This window comes from Octopus bimaculoides, chromosome 9 (assembly GCF_046866305.1).
Source record: "Octopus bimaculoides isolate indiv1 chromosome 9, ASM4686630v1, whole genome shotgun sequence".
NCBI lineage: Eukaryota > Metazoa > Mollusca > Cephalopoda > Octopoda > Octopodidae > Octopus > Octopus bimaculoides.
The window spans coordinates 57,750,437-57,765,436 of NC_142936.1; the positions used below are offsets into that span (position 1 = coordinate 57,750,437).

General features: G+C 37.0%; 1 long non-coding RNA gene across 1 annotated transcript in view; it reads left to right on the forward strand.

Moving 5' to 3' along the window:
• Window positions 1-15,000, forward strand: part of LOC128248724 (uncharacterized) — a 37,079-nt gene that overhangs the window by 21,907 nt on the left and 172 nt on the right. The window contains exons 2-3 of the long non-coding RNA XR_008264899.2: window positions 1-653; window positions 10,969-15,000. The exon at window positions 1-653 is cut by the window's left edge and continues 2,329 nt beyond it; the exon at window positions 10,969-15,000 is cut by the window's right edge and continues 172 nt beyond it. This is a non-coding gene — a long non-coding RNA (uncharacterized LOC128248724). The remainder of the gene's footprint in view (window positions 654-10,968) is intronic.

A 15,000-nucleotide genomic window follows, 5' to 3' on the forward strand; every position in this document is an offset into this window, starting at 1 on the left:
CACTCTGTAAATCATCATCTTCATGTTTTTTTTTTATGTCTACTTTTCCATGCTTGTATCAGTTAAACGACAGAGTTTTCTAGCAACAAGATGCCCTTACCGTCAACAACATCCACTTCTTTCCAAGTGATGTAATAATCTCCAAGTCTATCAAGCCTGGACAAGTGTTATGTGGAGAACTGGAAACAACTAACACCATTAGTGAACCATTGTTTACAATCAGTAAACACACATGAAGACAAGGGAAATACAAACTCTCTCAGACAAACACATATACACACAAGATATACACATAGAAACATATACATATCTATATACACACACACACACATACATGCATACATATATATAATATAATTGAAGATGGAATTGGTAACTACTATTATTGTTTACTTAATTCTTCAATAATGAAACTGCAAACTGCTATTATCTTTTACAAGGTATCTCCTTAATTCTTTGATCATGGAACTGCTAACCACTACTATCTTTCACTATGGATGTTACTTAAATCTCTGATGAACTGGTAATTATTAATATCCATTATTAAGGATATTCCTTAATTCTTTCTCTCCAAAGATGGAATAAGTTGACTTACATGGAAATCTTTGCTTGAAAACATATGTTCCATATGCTCAGCTATTCTAGAAACTATTGTAAGTGAGTTTATGCATTATTTCTTAATATTTTATTTACTTTAACTGCTCTACAATTATGTTTAAATTATAAATTACATGCTGTAAAGTAGGGGTTCTCATCCATTTTTTATCTATGGGCCCTTTTGATTACTATTTTATTCTGGTGGACCCCCATAGATATTTGATGTTTAGAAACTAGTTTTAGATATACGTCTTTCAAAATTCCTATTTTGTTTTTAACACATTGATTCATGTAGGTTGAACTATGTAAAATAGCAGAGCAAAAAAACCTAGCTGTTTCTTGCAACACATACCAATACATACATCTAAAACAAAAATTTTTCAGGGGCCATTATAATACTATTTTGGATTCTTAATTTACTATTTTGTTGTGTGGACCCTGAAAAATCTCATATGGATCCTCAGGGGCCATATGGACTCCAGTTGAGAACCACTGCTCAAAAGTGATACCACATGTTTTGCTTGTTCTTTCTCTATGTATATATACATGTATATACACATGTAATAGAATTTTTCTGAATTTTCAGATTTTTTTATATGCTAGGCCACTGGTTTTAAATTGATGTTAATTGAATTACTATTCAATTTATCACCCTCAGTATATAAATATAAATATATGTATATATATATGTATAAAGATTGTCATACCGGCCATGACGAAGGGAAATAGCCCTGAAACTCGAGTCGCCTTTATATATATATATTTATATTTATATATTTATATATTTGATCCTTTATATTGAACACTCAATATTTCATCTACATTCAATACTTTATTTCATGGTGCCATCCATTTTTATTTTATTTTATTTTATATTATATATTGTATATTATATTATATATTGTATATTCCATATTCTATACCCCACATTAGTTCGGCAGGAATATAAATAAAACATAAAAAACAGACAGTGTTGGAACTCTTTTAAGCAAAATAATATATTCCTCTATACACAATCATACAAAAAAATCCACCTTTTTTTGTATTTATTTTTACTCGCATATATATATATATATATATATATATATATATATATATATATATATATATATTAAACGTAAATCACGTAGGTACTATATATATATAGAATCATGTTGCTTGAGAAGACACATCAAGTTTAGTGCAATTGTAGTTGTGGCCAGTGCTGGTGACACATAAAAGGCACTTGTGCTAGTGACACACTAGAGACACTCATGGTGGCGAAACATTAAAGGTACCTAATACACTCTCTGGAATAGTTGGTGTTAGGAAGGGCATCCATTGTAGGCTTCTGAGTTAGCAGATATATATTAGAGGAAAAAGGACAACAAAAACCATATGTATACACACACACATGCATGTACATGTGTGTAGGTGTGTATATATATATATATATATATATATATATATCCATCTCAATCACAGACTTTTAATTAATTTTTTTTAACTAAACAGCATGAAACTTTGAAAACTGGTAGAATTTCTCATGTAGAACATGGTTTACTGCAAACGTTTTTAACAAAATTTCATATTTTAGAAATTATTTCATGTTAAAGATGTCGTATTTGGGTAATTTCAACCAATCAACAACGTGTATTCGGATGAAGAAAGCTACTGCTGTTTGCAATAGTAATCAAAGAGGAACAACTTCTCTACTAAATGTCACCACTCTGTTCTATTCATAATGCATGCGAAGACAATGCCACCTTTATCCTTTCTTCCTTTCTAGTCATCACCATGCATTCCTTACTCTTTCCTTCCCTTCTGCACTATCAGCTAGCAACCAGCGAGTGAACTTGTCACGGCCACTACAATTATGTTTTACCTTCATGTTTTGATAATGTTATTTTTTTTATCTAATGAAGACTTTTATATTGACAAAATGCGTTTGTTGTTGATTATAGTAAGATAAAATCATCACAATAACAATACATCTCATAGTTGTAAAATAAGCATTTTGAAATTTCATATACATCAACAACAAAAAAGCTAGCTGCAGACTCATGGTGACATTTAGTAGAGATGACCCGGAAGTTGTTCCTCTTCGATTACTATCACAAACAGCAGTAGCTTTCTTCAATTGAATACGCGTCGTTGATTGGTTGAAATTACCCAAATACAACAATTTTAACATGAAATAACTTCTAAAATATGAAATTTTGTCAAAAACGTCCGGAGTAAACCGTGTTCTATGTGAGAAATTCTACCAGTATTCAAAGTTTCAAACTATTTAGTTTTAAAAAATTAATTAAAAAATCTGTGATTCAGATGGAATAGATCCTACACAGATATATATATATATATATATATATATATATATATATATATATATATATATATATATATATATGTATGTGTGTGTGTGTATATATGTGTGTGTATATATATATATATATATGACCGAGACCTTTGGAAATGTGCTGTGAGTGAGAAGACCCGGCAAGCCAAGTAAGATCGTTGCCAGTGCCCCTGGACTGGTTCTTGTGCGGGTGGCACATGAGATGCACCATTTTGAGCGTGGCTGTTGCCAGTACCGCCTGACTGGCTCCCGTAGGATTTTCGAGCGAGATCGTTGCCAGTGCCTCTGGACTGGCTTGTGCGGGTGGCACATAAAAGACACCATTTCGAGCATGGCCGTTTTCGTGCGGGTGACACGTAAAAGCACCCACTACACTCTCTGAGTGGTTGGCGTTAGGAAGGGCATCCAGCTGTAGAAACTCTGCCAAATTAGACTGGAGCCTGGTGTTGCCATCCGGTTTCACCAGTCCTCAGTCAAATCGTCCAACCCATGCTAGCATGGAAAGCGGACGTTAAACGATGATGATGATGATGATATATATATATATATATATATATATATATATATATATATATATATATATATATGTATATATATATAAATGCAGACACACACTCACGCATTTACACTCACACATGCATACACATACACACACGCGCGCACACACACACACACACACACACACAGAAATAAAGTCAAGCACAGCTGTGGTCATGTGAATTCCTGATGTGAGAAGAAAAACCAACCCAGCTGTGACACCACAAGTATATTGAATTTGTGGATATAGTAGTAGCAAATAGTGGCAGCAGCAGTAATTATGGTAGTGGTAGTAGTAGTAGTAGTAGTAAATATTGTACGCTATTGATTTACCTGGAAGGAGAAGAGGAGTAGCATGGTCAAGATTTGTAACATTTACTGCTGCTACAGCAGCTACCACCACCACCACCACCACCACCACCACCACCGCCACCACCGCTGCTGCTACTACTACTACTACTACTACTACTACTACTACTACTACTACTACTACTACTACCATGTCTGCCATTGTTGCAGCTGTGAAGGCTGACACTAATATATGTATGTGTTTGTGTGTATATATACATACATACATACATACATGCATACATACATACATATATATATCATCATCATCATCATCATCGTTTAACGTCCGCTTTCCATGCTAGCATGGGTTGGACGATTTGACTGAGGACTGGTGAAACCGGATGGCAACACCAGGCTCCAATCGAATTTGCAGAGTTTCTACAGCTGAATGCCCTTCCTAACGCCAACCACTCAAAGAGTGTAGTGGGTGCCTTTACGTGTCACCCGCACGAAAACGGCCACGCTCGAAATGGTGTCTTTTATGTGCCACCCGCACAAGAGCCAGTCCAGGGGCACTGGCAACGATCTCGCTCGAAAACCCTACAAGGCCAGTCAGGCGGTACTGGCAACGGTCACGCTCAGGATGGTACATCTTATGTGCCACCCGCACAAGAGCCAGTCCAGTCCAGGGGCCCTGGCAACGATCTCACTTGGCTTGCCGGGTCTTCTCACGCACAGCACATTTCCAAAGGTCTCGGTCAGTAGTCATCGCTTCGGTGAGGCCCAATGTTCGAAGGTCTTGCCTCACCACCTCAGCCCAGGTCTTCCTGGGCCTACCTCTTCCACGGGTTCCCTCAACTGTTAGGGAGTGGCACTTTTTCACGCAACTATCCTCATTCATTCTCACCACATGTCCAAACCAGCGCAATCGTCTCTCTTGCACACCACTACTGATGCTTCTTATGTTCAGCTTTTCTCTCAAGATACTTACACTCTGACAGGTATGCACATTTACATTACACATCCAGCGGAGCATACTGGCTTCAGTCCTTGCGAGCTTACGCATGTCCTCAGCAGTCACAGCCCATGTTTCACTGCCATGTAGCATGGCTGTTCGTACACATGCGTCATACAGTCTGCCTTTTACTCTGAGTGAGAGTCCCTTTGTCGCCAGCAGGGGTAAGAGCTCTCTAAACTTGGCCCAGGCTATTCTTATTCTAGCAGTTACACTTTCAGCGCACCCACCCCCACTACTAACTTGGTCACCCAGATAGCGGAAGCTATCGACTACCTCTAGTTTTTCTCCCTGGAATGAGATAGAAGTTGTTTCCTGTTTGTTTACAGTGTTTATTGCACCTGAACATCTGCCACATACAAAAACTAACTTGCTAGTTAATCTGCCTTTGATATTGCTGCACCTCTTATGTGTCCATAGCTTGCACCGGGTACATCTTATAGAGTTACTACCTACTCCTTTACTGCATACTGAGCAGGGCCATCTACCTGAAGGGGTTTGTGTTTTATCTACCTTCCTACTTATTAGGATTTTGGTTTTTGCTAGGTTGACTCTAAGGCCCTTCGATTCTAGTCCTTGCTTCCACACCTTAAACTTCTCCTCTAGTTCTGATAGTGACTGCGCAATTAGTGCAAGGTCATCAGCATAGAAGAGCTCCCAGGGGCAACCTGTCTTGAATTCCTCTGTGATCGCCTGGAGGACTATGATAAATAGGAGGGGGCTGAGGACGGAACCTTGGTGGACCCCTACCTCTACCCGGAATTCATTACTGTACTCATTTCCAACCCTCACCTTACTGACAGCATCTCTGTACATGGCTCGCACAGCTCTCACTAACCATTCTTCTATCCCAAGTTTCCTTATTGACCACCAGATAAGGGATCGGGGGACCCTGTCAAAGGCTTTCTCCATGTCAACGAAGGCCAGGTACAGAGGTTTATGCTTGGCTAGATATTTCTCCTGCAGCTGTCTCACTAGAAATATGGCATCAGTGGTGCTTTTACCTGGCACGAACCCAAACTGCATCTCATCTAAATTGATTCGCTCCCTAATTAGTTGGGCTATGACCCTCTCCGTAACTTTCATAACCTGATCTAACAGCTTGATGCCTCTGTAATTATTTGTATCTAAAGCGTCCCCTTTACCTTTGTAGCAGTTGACTATGATGCTGCTACACCAGTCATTGGGTATGACTCCTTCGTGTATCACCTGGTTCGTAATATGGGTGACTAGGCTGTAGCTAACACTGCCAGATATTTTGAGTATCTCTGCAGTGATTCCTGATGGGCCGGGAGCTTTCCCTGTCTTCATACTCTTAATTGCTTTATCTACCCTAGTACTGTCAACTCGGATAGCTGGTCCCTCTGTTGGGTCGACATACGGCAGGCTCTCTTTCTCCCATTCATTCTCTTTATTAAGCAATCTATCGTAGTGGCATCTCCAGACCTCTTTCTTTGCAGCCTCATTTAGTGCAAGCGTACCATCATCCATGCGAACACATTTCTCTCCTACAACATCACTATTCTCTCTCCTACACTGTCTTGCAACACGAAATACCTCGAGTCATTGGTCCTCACGGCGCGGAACATTGGCAAATCTTTTCTTATCTGCTTCCTCTCTGGCTAAATAAACCTGTCACCTAGCTTCCCTTCTGGCAGATTGGTACAATTCCCTGCTACCACCGTTCTTCCAGCCCTTCCAAGCCTGTTTCTTTTGTCTAATAACCCCGTCTACATCCTTGTTCCACCACCACGTTACTCTAGGTCGAGAGGGGACTTTACACTAGCCACAGATCTGGTCTGTGGCTCTCAACAGGTTGTCCCGCAGAAATCTCCAATTGTCTTCCACGTTGTATGATGCTATATCCCCTTCTATTTCGTTAAATGCTTCAAGTAACTTGTCTCTAAGTCTCTGTCCATTTGCAGGGTCTTTAAGTTTCCATACCCTTCTCCTCCAAGCCGGTCTACTTCTGGGCACCCATATTGCCTTGATCTCGAAGTCGCTAACTTCTAATCTGTGTTGGGGTGTACATTCTTCGCCAGGGAGGGTTTTGGCATTTATAAGCCTCCCTCTTTCTCTAGTTCTGGCGAGGATGTAGTCGATTTGGCTAGAGTGTCTGCCGGATTGGTAGGTGACTAGGTGACAGGCAGGTTTCCTGAAGTTGGTATTGCAAACCATAAGATCGGTTGCATCATATACAAATATATATATATACACACACACTGTCAGCAGATCATATATCTGAAAAAGAAGCACACTCTAAATCTTAGAGTTGTAATGTATTTATAGGAAGTTAATTATATAACCCGTCAATGTTCCTTGGAATTACCATTATGGGATGCAGTCTTTTTGTAAATTATTCAGTACTTTTTTGTTATCTCATCCCCATTAAAAAATTGGCTTATCTCCCCCCCCCCCGCTTTATGAGAAATATCGGTACTTTGGGATATCTCCTTCAATTAAAAAAATTGTTCAACCCTCATTAAAAAAAAAGAAAAAAAAAAAGAAATAGTGAAAAAATTAATAAACATAAAAAGCGAAAAGATGAAACATCATTTTGAATCTGGTAATATTTTTATGACAAATCATACAAAACTGAAAAAATTGATAAACATAAAAACGGAAAAAATTAATAAACATGAAAACTGAAAAAAATGAAGCATTTTACTGAATTTGATAATATTTTTTATAACAAATTATACCATGCCTATTGAGGAGGCCAAACATCAACAATATGTTGAAGTGTTGAATCAAAAGGATCTACCTGTTTTAATCCAATCTCTTGTCGCTACATTAACTCGATTTTTTTAATGGGGATGAGATAACCAAAAAACACCAATTATTCTTTTCTGCTCTAAGCACAAGGTCTGAAATTTTTGGGAGGGGCCCAGTTGATTAGACTGAGGGGCCCAGTTGATTAGATTGAGGGGCCCAGTTGATTAGTATGCAACTGGTACTTAATTTATCACTCCCGAAAGAATGAAAGGTAAAGTTGACCTTGGTGGAATTTGAACTTAGAACGTAATAGATAAAATACTGCTAACCATTTCGCCCGGCATGCTAACGTTTCTGCCAGCTCGCCACTTTCTTTTTGTAAATTATTAATAAATAATAATTGATGCAAATCAATTGTTGTTCATCAATATTTCTCCATTTTCTGTTTTCTTAAAATTTTTGATTCCTGATAAACTCCTATCCTTGTCTTTACCTATAACCTATGAGCATAACATTTTTGCCCAATGTTTAAATATAAGTAATACACCAGTAGTATTTGGGATACTTTTATCCCTTAGATGGTTATTTTAACCTCTAACTCAACTAACCTTATATATATATATATATATATATATATATATATATATATATATATATATATATATCAATATACATTATGGTTGGTCTACATTATTCTGTTAAAAAAAAATCATAGGGCCGGTTTTCCGGCATATATATTCCTCCCTGGGTGAGACGCTGGTCTGTCACAATATGACTCTTTGTTACCAATTTGAAATGATGTATTTTGCTCAAGAACACAACGTATTGCCCTGTCCAGGAATTGAAACCAGAATCTTATGATTGTGACTCCAACACCCTAACTGCTAAGCCATGCACCTTATATATACATATATGTACATATGCACATATGCACCTTATATATACATATATGTACATATATATATTTTTCTTATTTAGTTTCGGTTCGAGGACTGCAGCTATGCTGGGGCACTAATTTATTATTTCTTTTACACATTTTTTACCATTCTGGCATGGACAAATATATTATTATTATTAATATTTTTTAACTAATAGATGCTCTTCCTGTCACTGATCCTTGCCCGTGTTTCAAGTAAGGGATCTCTCTTATTTAACACATCTTTGAAGGCAGCAGACAATTTGTTTACAATGTAAATGACAACGTCATTGCTTGAAACCCGACAGTTCTGAGAGATGTACATACATAAACAAACACACATACACTCACACATGCACGTGTGTATGCACACATGCATGTACATGTGCACACACGTGCACCCACACATGTGTGGCTGATAATTTAAACCTGAAAGAGATGGGTTTCTGATAGAGGCCTGTGAAACTTTAAGTCACATGGAGCCAAATAAACTTTTAAATAATACACATAACACCTACTAAATGTGTTGAGTGGCTTTTTCTTTAGTTTGACAATGGATCATAGGACATTACTCTTAGGTGGCAGCTTTTGAATGTTTATCTCCCTTGGATTTGTCTTTTGGGCAAACTGTTGTGTGGTCAATTTGTTTGCATTATTTTGTTTTTGTTCTGTGTGTAGTGTTCTTATACTTGTGTGTCATTGGGGCATATTTCTTCTGTGTGTAAACTTTGTGTGCTATGTGTGTTCAGATTTCACATTCAGGAAAAGGGCTATCCTAGTGAGATTACTGTCACAGATGGTGCCGCTTCTTTGAAGTATTTGAATGTAAAATATTGCTTGTGTATGCAGGGAGAGAAGGTTTCATTCTTGATGTTTAGTATGTTGATTGTATAATGTTTAGTTTTTTTAGTAATACAGAGTTCACATTTGGTACCCCATTCTCTGTATTTTTTGGCTTTAGCAATAATTTTCCATTCTATTTGGGGGTTACTTATTCTACCTTCTTTCAATGTCCATGTCATATTTGACAGGGATGTTGTATTTAAAAAAAATTTTGTCTCTGAATGACGCCAGGTGTTGTGTATACCTTTCCTTGAATGAGTTGCCTATCATTCCGACATACATCTTTGTTACTCCACTGGGGTCCATGATCTTGGCTTTGTTTATGAGCTCTTTCTCTCCATCTACCAAATCCACTCACAAGGCTTTGGTTGGCCCAATGCTATAGTAAAAGACACTTGCTCAAGGTGCCATGCAGTGGAACTGAACCTGGAACCATGTGGTTGGGAAGCAAGCTTCTTACCACACAGCCACACCTGTGCCTAAAATTTCATTAGGATTTATGCTTCAAAATCCAACTTGATGACAATAGTGTTATAATTCAATAAATTCTTCAATACTTTCAAAATTATTTGAAACACAGGCAGTGAATTTCAACAGAAATATGGTAACAAAGGTACTAAATCTGTTTACCCCTGACTTAATTATGTGTTTTTCATGCAAAACATGACTTTAGATTATTTCAGAACTATGTCATTCTTTTTAGAAGAAATATTTTGGTTGAATCTGAAAAAAAAAAAAAGGTTTTCCAGATGACACCACTGGATTTTCTGGTATACCAGTGATTTGTTCCAACACATCAAAACTGCTGAGATTTCACTTATGCAATTGTAGAATTTTGTAAATTTTGTTCTTCATATTATCTAATGTTAAGATAGCAAGCCGACAGAATTGTTAGTGTGTCAGACAAAATGCTTAGTGTCATTTCTTCTGATCTTTATGTTCTGGTCAACTTTTATCTCTCATACTTTCATAGCTGATAAAGTAAATACCAGTTGAGCACTGTGGTTGAAGTAATTGATTAACACCTGCCCACCAAAGTTGCTGGCTTTATGCCAAAATTTGAAACAGTTATTATTATCATTGATAGGGTGAAAATTCCGCTGGGGGTCAACTTTGCCTTTCACCCTTTCAGGGTGAATTAAATTCCAGTGAAACACTGGGGTCGAAGTAATTGACTAGTCCCCTCCTCTAAATTTCAGGCCTTGTGCCTATAGTAGAAAGGATTATTGACAGGGTGAGCTTGCTGAATTGTTGACATGCTGGGCAAAATGCTTAGCAGTATTTTGTTCATCTTTATGTTCTCATTTCAAGTTCCACCAAAGATTGACTTTGCCTTTCATCCTTCTGAGGTTGATATTATAAGTACCAGTTGAGCACTAGGGTTACTACATCAAAATTTCAGGCCATGTGCCTATAGTAGAAAGGATTATTATGATTTAGGTGGCAAACTGACAAAATTGTTAGTATGCTAGAAAGAAATGCTTAGTGGCATTTCTTCTGGCTCTTTACGTTCTGAGTTCAAATTCCTCTGAGATCAACTATGATTTGCAACAAGCTATGTACAAGTTGAGCACTGTTATCAATATAATAGACTAATGCCCACTCACCAAAATTTTTGCTAAAGTTCCAAAATTTGAAACCTTATTATTCATTGTTCCTTATATTCATACGATGGTCCTTTTCTGAAATTCATTTATATTTTGTATCTTTCTTTAGGAAGACATGAAAATCAGATGGAGAGGAGAAAAGCAAGAATTTTTCCTTTTGTTGCTACCGGGTGAAAGCCTCGTCATGATCTTGCCCAACTGGCGATCGGTGGGACTTTCGTTCGTTTGTAACAATTGGGCTCACATCAAAGAGTTCATCACTACCAGTACCACACAAATGGAAGAAACATATAAAATTTAATATTATTTCATTCATGATAAATATTAGGATAAATTGTAAACATTTATATCCACTGAATATTAATTATCATTTTTGCATATTAGATAATTCTGTTGCCTCAAAATAAAACTGGAGTTATTATGGCTATGTCTTGTGCATACAAAGAGATGCATGACTGCTACTATTGAGTTTAGTGCTCCACATGGATTACACTGTGTAACATGATTTTTGTCCTTGGGTAGCAACTGTTGTTTTTAATTTGCTTACCCCTACAAAGTATCAAAAATGGTTATTTCCTTCAAATTTTGCTTTTGTTACATCTATTCAAACACCAAAGAATCCCTTTCGACATGGCTATGATGTTCCACCATTACTCCTGCTCATGATCAGAGATGCACATAAAGTCAGCCACTAAGGGACTGGCTCAAGTGGCCAAGGTCAAGCAACTGACAAACAAATATGTGGTATTGAGGAGAATATTTGCTATAACAATATTTCTGCTTCAGCAACTCAGAACTGAATCTGGCTGAAATATAATGGAAAATAGGTCAGTTACAAAACATTGATGTTGGGGTCACAAAAGCAAAGTTTGAAGGGAATAGTAGTCATTTCCTTTGATTTCTAGATTGGAGTAAATAGAAAATAACTTTTACAGACCAAAACAAAAAACAAAAAAAAATTATGACACAGATAACATCATCAAGTCTGCTTCCAGTATATTGGTTTAGCTATTTACTATACTTGCTAGTATTACTAGTTGTGATATTCAGAGAAAATGTTGGAGAAAAGGTGATAAGCACTGGTTTCTATCATTTGTTTCCTATGTATGTTTCCCTATTGTGGTTGTTTGGAACTACAGTCTGCTGTCCAATGTCAGATTTTAGATAATATAATGCAATAAAAATGTTCCCTTGATGATGCATTTTGGTTAAGATCCAAGTGCACTTGGAACACCCAATGCAGAGTTCCAAACAGCCACAACGGTGAAACATACATAGGAACAAATGATATTAAACTTGTGTTTGTTGTAATTTCTCTTTTATCATAGGTATGGTTTTTGTGACATAATGGTAAATAAAAGGGAAATTAACGATTAACTTAGTGTACTACTTTTGGTGTGTTATTTTTATTGTTTTGCCAGTGTACCATTGTTAGTTCATGGTTTTCGTTTGTTGTTTTTAGTGTGTTGTTTTTGATGTCCTCCTCCTCCTCACCACCACCACCACCACCACCACCACCATCATCATGTCCACTTTTCCATGCTTGCATAGATTGAATGGTATTTGTTAAGGGAAATTTTCTATGGTTAGATACCCTTCCTGACACCAACCCTTGCCCATGTCAAGATAAGGTAATATTGGTTTCAAATTTTGGCACAAGGCCAGCAAAATTCGTGGGAAGGGATAAGTCAATTACATTGACACCCCTCACTCCCAATGTTCAACTGGTACTTATTTTATCGGCCTCGCAAGGATGAAAGACAAAGTTGGCCTCAGTGGCATTTGAACTCAGAATGTAAAAATGGATGAAATACCACTAAATACCACCTGGCATACTAACGATTCTGCCAGCTTGCCACCTTAGTATCAAGGTCAATATTGGTTTAAAATTTTGGCACAAGGCCAGCAATTTCAGGGGAGGGCGTCAGTTGATTACATTGACCCCAGGGTTCAACTGGTACTTATTTTATTGACCTTGGAAGGATGAAAGGCAGAGTCAACTTTGGCAGCATTTGAACTCAAAATGTAAAGATGGACAAAATGCTGCTGAACATTTTGCCCAGTGTACTCGTGATCCTGTCAGCTTGCTACCTTCCCAAAAAGGGTAATATTAACCCACGGTGAGAAATATTTTCACAGATGTTTATAAACAAAGAACATTGCTTACATGACTGTGACACTTATTTTACACTGTCATGAAAAGTCAAAGTGAGGAGACAGTAACACACACACACATGCATGCACGCACACACATACATACACATGATAGACATCTTTCAATTTCTGTTTATCAAATCCTCCAACAGGGCTTTGGTCAGCCTGGGGCTATAGTAGAAGACACTTATCCAAGGCACCATGCTGTGGGAACGAACCTGGGACCATGTGGTTGGTAAGCATGTTTCATACCATACGGCCATACTTGTTTTTAATGTATTGTTTATAATGTGTTGCATTTGTGTGCTGTTTCTAGGTATCTTTTTTGTTGATTCAAATTTATTTAAACTCTATCTTTTCAAGAAATTATTTATTTTAGAAACACCAATTTATATTCCTTTATCTATAACAATAATGACTCATTTAAAATAGCTGTAATTGCATGGTAGATGGAAAGCTGATGAAATTTTCAAAATATGAATAAAAAAATAAAAAATTGATTGGGTGTTTATCCCCAAATGTCTGAGTTATTTTAAAACATTTTGCGAGAGCTTTTATGAATTATTATAATTGATAAAGTAATGTGTTTAGCAATACAAAACTTTTGTTGAAATGTGACCTCATTCGATGGTAGTTAACTTCAATTCAGCCTTCCTGCATAAAATGGTTTCCCCCTCGTCTAATTGGCTAAGTCTAATTGAGGATATAATTCAGCTGTGAAAAGATAAATCACCTTTAGAATGTGTAGGAGCTACTATAGGTTTATTTCAACTTTTAGTCATAACAAAAGCAGTTTTCTGGTTTATATTAGACTGTTGTATATCTAAGACGGTCAAGAGTAGTGATAAGAGACAACTTTCAGTCCCACTCATTGACATTAATATAGTGTTTGGTTGGCTTAATAGAAAATACATGTATTATTAAAACCAATGAAAGAGTTTCTAAATGGTCTGTCAAGCTGCTAGAAATAACAGACAAATCTCCAACACATCACATGTTACACTTTAAAAATTGAATGATATATTAAGTAATGTAGTCTTAGACAGGATCTTTTCTGTTTGGCTACTTTTCAGTTTCTTCAATTTCTGTTCCAATTGATTTCATATTTGGTGTAATGATGTAGTTTTGTATGCTAATCATTGCTATGAAATTCATTTACACCATAAATCAATAATTAAAGAGTAATTTTAGCCAATTGTAAGTCACAGACTCATTCATGCCTGTTTTCATAGTAACAAGCCAAACATGCAAACTCTTTGGTCTGCAAGGAAGCACATATGTTAACAAATATATTCTATGTGAAACCACATATGTTGATACTGTGTTCTACTGCTTGTGCCCATCTGTTTGGAAATTTTATCTGTCTGTTTGGAGATGCAAAGAGTCTGTGTCTGTGAGGAAAGATATATGGTTTGAAGGTGGCACCTGTTCTCTTGGAACAGTACTGCTTTTCCTTTACTCATGGGTCAAGGAATTGACTTCAGTCCACTTTTGTGTAGAAGAATTGCAGATGAGCCATTGCACAGCTGTTGGGAAATATGTGCGGACCTGCTTGTCATCCATTTAAGATTGGCAGCCCTGGGAAGATTGTTGAGATTGACAAAGCAGTCTTCTCAAGGTGTAAATACAACTGAGGAAGGGTCCTACCTGAGCAGTGAGTTATCAGAGGAGTGTGTCACAAGACCAGACAGGTTTTTTTTATGAGGTGCCATGTCAGAATTGTGACATACTGGAGAAATGAACATGTCACTTGATTCTTCCAGGAACCACAATTTTCAGTGATTTGTGAAGGGCATGTTCTCACATTCCTAAAATTACTGGTTACAATTTTGAACATAGAATGGTGAACCACAGAGTTGGGTTCATTAACTGAAACGATGATATCCTCATGCAACAAACAGAGAGTATATGGGCATTTGTGAAGCAAGGTAATAAACAATGCTGTGGCACTCACTGGTGTATGGTTGACTTATATCTCTGTATGTTT